This window comes from Cyprinodon variegatus, unplaced genomic scaffold (assembly GCF_000732505.1).
Source record: "Cyprinodon variegatus isolate N-32 unplaced genomic scaffold, C_variegatus-1.0 Scaffold1075, whole genome shotgun sequence".
Lineage (NCBI taxonomy): Eukaryota > Metazoa > Chordata > Actinopteri > Cyprinodontiformes > Cyprinodontidae > Cyprinodon > Cyprinodon variegatus.
The window spans coordinates 195,334-202,119 of record NW_015151528.1 but is presented as its reverse complement, the minus strand read 5'-3'; the positions used below and the strand labels follow the sequence as shown (position 1 = coordinate 202,119).

Below are 6,786 nucleotides of genomic sequence, written 5' to 3'. Positions count from 1 at the left end.
ATATATATATATATATATCTCACACATTAAAAATTATTAAACAACAAATAATAATGATAATAATAAAAACATAGTTTCAAAAAGTTACCCACAGCATGCATTTACCGTTCATTTACCGATTTGACAAAAAAGTCTTGACAATGAAGTGAAGATTGACATGAATAAAAATACTAAATAATAACTTTATTCTCTTTTGTAAATCACATTACAACTAATATTCCTCTTTAGATCATAACACTAATTATAAAAGGGCAATCCTTAAAAATACTAAATAACAATATTCTATATGAATATATAATTGTAAAATATAGTTATATATTAATATAAAATGTGCTTATATTAATATTGCAAATTATATAACTTTGTATATATTTTATACAGATTTAGATGTATTCACATTTTGTAGACACGAGTGTATACAAAAAGAAATTTCATTTAAAAATGGCTCTAGACAATAAAATAAAAAAGTGCAGCCTTGAAAGCAGTAATAAATACATAAAAAGAAATATAGTATTATAAACATATGACTGTATTTTTAAAGTTCTAACATTTTTTTCAATAAATTAAATAACCCATTTTACACAACATTTAGAAGTATAATGGCAGTGGGGAAGAAACTGTTATGGAATCTGATGGACCTGCATCGAATCCATCCACCCCGAAGTGAATATGGCTATGGGCCCTAGGGATCAGACCCAAGATTGGCCTCAGCAACGATAGTTTTACCTGCACAAATGAAATGGCACTGAAAAAGTAGGCTAGATCATTTTGATTATTTTCAGGGGGGTTTGTTGACTTCTGGGTGACATAAAAAATAATCTTTAACATCTCTGAAACAAGAGAAGCACATGTGATTTTTTTTATTAATTTTTGTTTCCATTTTTACAAATGACCATTTAAAATTCACAAACCTGCACTAAAGGAGCAATAAAGCTTCAGTCTATTTGCTGAGTTTTTTTCATGTCGGTGGGGTTTCAGATTCAGGCAGCTGAAGCTCCTCCTATGTGATGATGCAGTCCAGGGTGTAGTTCACGGTGAACTACCTGCGGGGCTCGCTGAAATTATGCCTTGATTGCATGCTGTGTTAATGCACCATAAGAAAGAGGTGCAAGGAAAAATGGAAAATTAACTGTAAAATATTGATTCAGAACACGAATCAAAAGCGAACCAACTTAGACACATGCATTAATCCTCTTTTCTAAAATAACGAATTGTTTGCACCATATGTACCTTTTCCATAGCATATGAAATTCAATTCTTTTTTCTAGCATGTGTTTTTGTATCTACTGTTTTCAAATATTTCCAGTTAAGTTCCATTTCATTTGTAGGGCTATGTCTTAAAATCTTCTCATGTAACATTTAGAATACATACATATATATTTTTTTGTCTCTCTCTTGTCATGGGTACTTGTTGATGGCATTACAATGATTTCAAAGAGCATTAAAATGCATTGAATTAGTTGCTCATATCTGTATAAACCCTGTGTTAACTGTACTTTATATTATCACAGGGTTAGTCTGATCAATTTAATCGATTTTCTTTTCATCAGGTTATGCTGTGATGCAGGCTAACATTTAAAAAAACCTCATAAAACACATGCATACATATCCTGTTTGTGATGCTGTGGATAGTTACGGTCTGGTTGTTTCATAAATATGAAAGGGATCCCGAATGTAATCAAATACTGGAGTAGTTAGTTAACAATGCAGAATGGTGAAGACAATCATAGTGACACTTTAAGTTCTTGCAGAGTGATCAAACTAGGCCTGTTCTAAATTTATAGGGATGCACTAACTTTTGTACACACTCACACATTAGAAGAGGTGGTAAACAAACAAAGAACTCAGTGAGATGGACGCATCCTTGAGCACAGATAACTAAGGGAGCCAAGCTGGCTGCGGAAAGACAACTAAACAAACTCTTCTCAAAGACTGAAGAGAAGCCAATCCTTAGTAGAGTAGTATCCTGAGACGGAGTGTCGTGGCACAAGGGGTGCAAAAACTTAATTCATTCTGAATGCTGTTGAAACAAATGCAGTCAGGACCTATCTTAGCACATCAAAGACAGAGCACTCTCATCCTGGACACCGGGGTGTTTAAATGTGTTTGACGTTGGCTCCTTTTTACATGATACAGTCCGATTGCAAATTTGCTCCATTAACTCATGGAGCTGCTGGTGGAAATGGCCTGATTTAATGTTATGATTTGTATAAAGCTTTAACCTGGTTTGGTTTAAAAACAAACAAACAAAAAAATAGTAAAAAGGATGCCTAACAAAGCAGAAAGTATGTTTTGTAAGTTTGTGTTATAGATCACTTTGTCTTTTTTGCTCCAGTCTGACATGTTGACCCTGTGTCTTTCTGCAGCCTCTTCAACCTCATGGCCATGGATGGACAGAGGAAAAGGACTCCACTACCTGAACTGTGAAGATTAACGATACTGAGCTGAGCTGCAAGGGACAAATATTCCAAAGCTCTGGGCAGAAAAATATGCAAATAAATCTTTACGGTCTCATTTTCCTATTTGCTATGTAGAACTGGGAAATTGACAGAGGCAGAGTAATGTCTGAGCGCTGGCCAGGATCAGTTTTTACTTTCTAATGTTTTTTTTTTATTTTTTTGGTTGTTTGAGCCCTTCTCCCCTAACTTTGGACTGTACTGAGCGGTGATGCTGGTTTGCTAACTGCTCCAGTGGTTTCATTGGTCAAAGCATTCACAGGAGTAAGAATTAAAGAGCAGACGACTGCTTCCCCCAAAAACCACCTCGTGCCTTTAAGTGGAGTCACACCAAGTGCGATTGGATCTTCGTGAGAACTCATTCTATAGGTTCTAAACCAAGATGGAAATCGGAGAAGTCTGTGAGCTTGTGAAATTTCAGGCTGATGAAATGTGCAACCGATGAACAGAGTCTTTCTTTTTTTTTAATGTTGTGACACTTTTTGAATGAATTATTAAGCGGGTATGATGTCTGATGAGAATGTTATGAACTGAGACCCCTGCTGTCCTTAAACACTGAGGTGCAATTTGGAATCAGAGAAATGGCCTAAAAGTATAAATTAATACAATTACACACAATATGTCTTGGTTTGCAAATCTGTGCCACATTCCAAAGGCAGAGGGGTAAAGATATTTAACAAGTTTTTGGTATTGATGTGAACTAGAAGTAGCAGGCCTTTTAGCCCGTGCAATTACAAACAAGCAAGCAGAATTTAAACTGGTCTTATTGGGCATTAGTTCCTGTTTTATCCAAAGAGCCCCTGTTGGACCACAGTTGCACACAGTTTTCTTTGCATTAAAGTATTTTTTATGGGTTCATGACCAAGAAATTTCTTTTTGATGAATTTAGTGCTAGCAGCCATTTTAGCAACTGAATGTTGTTGTTTTTTCCTTTTTTTTTTTTTTTTTTTCTGTTGAGGTTTTTTTTGGTGTACTGAAAACTTAAAAATCTCTAAAGAAATTTGAGACTATGCAGATATTTACGGTATAGCAGGGATGGGTTCAATGGTGAGGTTTTGAAGTGGATTACTTTGTAGCTTTACACCCTAGCAGTATTGAGTCTTACATGTTTCCTTAACTGTTATTTGTAGCTTTCTTCGTAATGTGAGGATCAACCATCTAAGAACAAATTCCTAAAGGCACCAGGGGATGCCCCTCTTTCTCTGTTTCTTTCCCTCTTTAAATTGAGGCGACTTGAACTCTATAGTGGCACAAATGCTGCTTTGATTAGAGCCTGCTGGCTGTTCGGATAGGGAATTATAAAACATTTGGGCTCCACTGCAATCGAGCTCCAAGTGAATTGAAAATGAGAGAGATTGAAGAACTTCAAGAGGAATAGAAATGAACAAGGTGCTGACAGAGAAGGGGGGTACTATAGGAAAGCTGGCAGGGCTGAACAATTGTTGGCTTCCACAGTAGGACATAAGAGTCTAGCTTTCAGAGTAATTTATTGACTTTGCAGTATGTGGACACTCCTTTCCTTCATAGTGTGATCCTACCTCATGCTTAACATTCATCACTTTTCACTGTCTTGAGTAACTTTTAGTTCTTCAGATATGGTCTGTTTTGAGTGGGAAATATTTTTACATGATTTTTTATCTAATAGGCTTTTCCTTGTGATGCTTTGGCTAACAGTTAGCACCGGTCTTTATCAATGGTTCTGGCAAGATGTGCATCCTCTTCTTTGTAGTCTGCAGTATGTGGTATACATTTTAAACCTAGAGGTGTTTCACCTCCAAGAGTTTTATGAGGATTTTCTCTTAAGCTGGATCGTGGTTTTTAAAGCCGCCTTGGCACATTTCAACAGGAAAGTCTCAAATGAAATCTTTGTAAATTGTTAAACCATGCAAGTGTGAAAAGGCTGCTTATGTTATAAAAGCAGTGTTTGTGTTCAGGCACCACAAGCCTTGTTGAGCTCCATGCACATTAAAGAAAATGCATTTAACAGTGAATGAAGGTAAATAACAGGCATGCTCGTTTTGTAGAGAACAGACTGCTTAAGACTGGAGGGTTCACACTGCTGTCAGATTAAACAAATTTAAATACAAGAATGATTTAATTATATTAAAAGTCTGATTTATTTGTGTGGCGAGTCGCATTTTCTTTGTCAGCTGCAGCCTCTGCTTAAGTATTTTCTTAAATTCCTCAACAATTCAGTTACTCATGTGGTAGTTTGGGAACGCTAGCCATTCCTGGCTAAAAAAGGCCAAAAGCAGGTTTTCGTAAATTATTCCACTAAATTTTGATCGTTTACATGCAGTAGCGTAAATTGAAATGGAAAATAACATAATAGTGGCTGTCTGTCCAACATGTTGGCAGCGGACCTCTGGATTTCAACCTCTCCAGTACTTAAGGGAAGTGTAGATGTTAAAAGGTACCAAATATCAAACTGTGAATGTTTCCCCTTCTTGCATGTAAATGTGCTTTTTTTTTTTTTTTTTTTATCTGAAGAGTGTTGCTTCTGTCATCGTCAATGCTCTTCTGTGCATCATTACATTTTTCTTAAACACCAAACCCAGAGAAACATAAGTATTTACTAAACCCTATAAACTGTTTGCCCTGCTGCTCCTGTGTGTGTTGGACCTTTCTACACAATGCTAATAGTTTCACTTGAACACTATGCAACAAAGGGTTAATTGCCTCACTGTAAATGCTGCACAGAGCCACACCCCTCTCAAACTGTTGTGGATGATATCGTGAACTCTGTTGTAGTGTACAGAATTGTGTCTTTCAGATGTGAAATAGCTTATTTTTTTGTTTGTTCTTAATGAAGCTGAAGGGAGCCATATGATGTTTGAAAAAGCATCTGTTTTTTTTTTGTTTTTTTTTGTAAATATCTTTGACATCTTTTCTGCAAATAAAAGCTTAAAATCCGTCATAACTTGAAGTCTGTGTTGTTTAAACCTTTTTTGGGGGGGTAGCAGAGACCCTACAGACATAAATATGGCGGCTTTGCTTCTGATTTACTTGGTTCCATTTTAAGACACTTTAAGACAAAAACAGTTTATTTAGTTCAGTTAAATTGATGTATTTACATATGGTCTTGCTTAAAAACCTAGTGGCCTTGTGCCCTGTGGTCGGAGTTTATCTTTAAATGCCAGGGCTCCATTCATAATTAACATGTTCTAATATCTCCATATGACCACTGAATTTCTCTTCGGGATTAACAAAGTATTGAACTGAATATTGGCCTGGTATTTGTAGGACAATACTTGACGGAAGATTATTATATTATTTAATTTAGGCTTGCAGTATAGCAGATCATTTTGACATTTATTAGCTTGACTGAATATTTAATCAAGGTGTCTCTAATGCATTTCTTCCTATCTAAAATAAACATTTCAGATATCTGAAATGTAATTCTTAGAAGTACAAATTACATCACGTTTTCCATTCATGTGTATTGGGCTTTTACTTCCAGATATCTAAGAACATTCGTCCTATCTAAAAATGAATTCTGACAAGGATAAACTCTTAATTTCAGATCTCCATAAAAGTTACTGCCATTAAAAATTACTATTTCAGATATCAAAAAAGAATATAACATTACAGATATCCAGTAATACAATTCTTCACCAGAAAATATATTCCTGTTAGTAGAAATGTCATTACAGATGTCAACTACTTATTTTATGACAAGTTAAATTAGAATTCCAGATATCTCAATTTTAATAACGCCTAAAATGCAGTTTTAGATACTTGGAAAGTGATAACGAGGCTCAGTTTTAACATAAAATAAGCAGGCTGACTAGTCACATTTCTATTATAGATGGCACTAAAGCATTCTACCTAGTCACAATTAGAATGTTCTTTGTCAGAATTGTATTACAGATATCACTAATTATATTTCTACCAGTAGAAATTAAATCGTAAGTAATCCGGAAACAAATATGTACTAGTAAGAACTACAGTATAGATATATCTACAAATCTTTATGTAGGCTGTTTTAACATATGTTTACTTGACGGGATATGTATTTCAGATATCTTTAATATTATTCTTCCTACCTAAAATAAACATTTCAGATATCGAAAATGTAATTCCTACTAGTACAAATGACGTCACTTTTCCCCATTCATGTGTTACTTTCAGATATCCGAAATGACATTACTCCTATCTAAAATAAATATTCTGGATGTCTAAAAATTCATTTCAAATCTCCATAATAAAATTGTTACTGGTAATAATTTTTATTTCAGATATCAAGAATGAAGAAAACTTTGCAGACCTCTAAAACAAAAAATACTGCATCTCAGCTGTTACCCAATAATTGCACAAACATAGATATTAG

General features: G+C 34.8%; 1 protein-coding gene across 1 annotated transcript in view; it reads left to right on the top strand.

The window, feature by feature from the left end:
* LOC107101274 (serine/threonine-protein kinase 35-like) overlaps positions 1–4,780 on the top strand; it is a 31,041-nt gene extending 26,261 nt beyond the window's left edge. Inside the window, exon 3 of the mRNA XM_015400127.1 lies at positions 2,367–4,780. The gene's annotated coding sequence lies outside the window, so the exon portion shown is untranslated. The remainder of the gene's footprint in view (positions 1–2,366) is intronic.
* Positions 4,781–6,786: the final 2,006 nt, after the last annotated feature.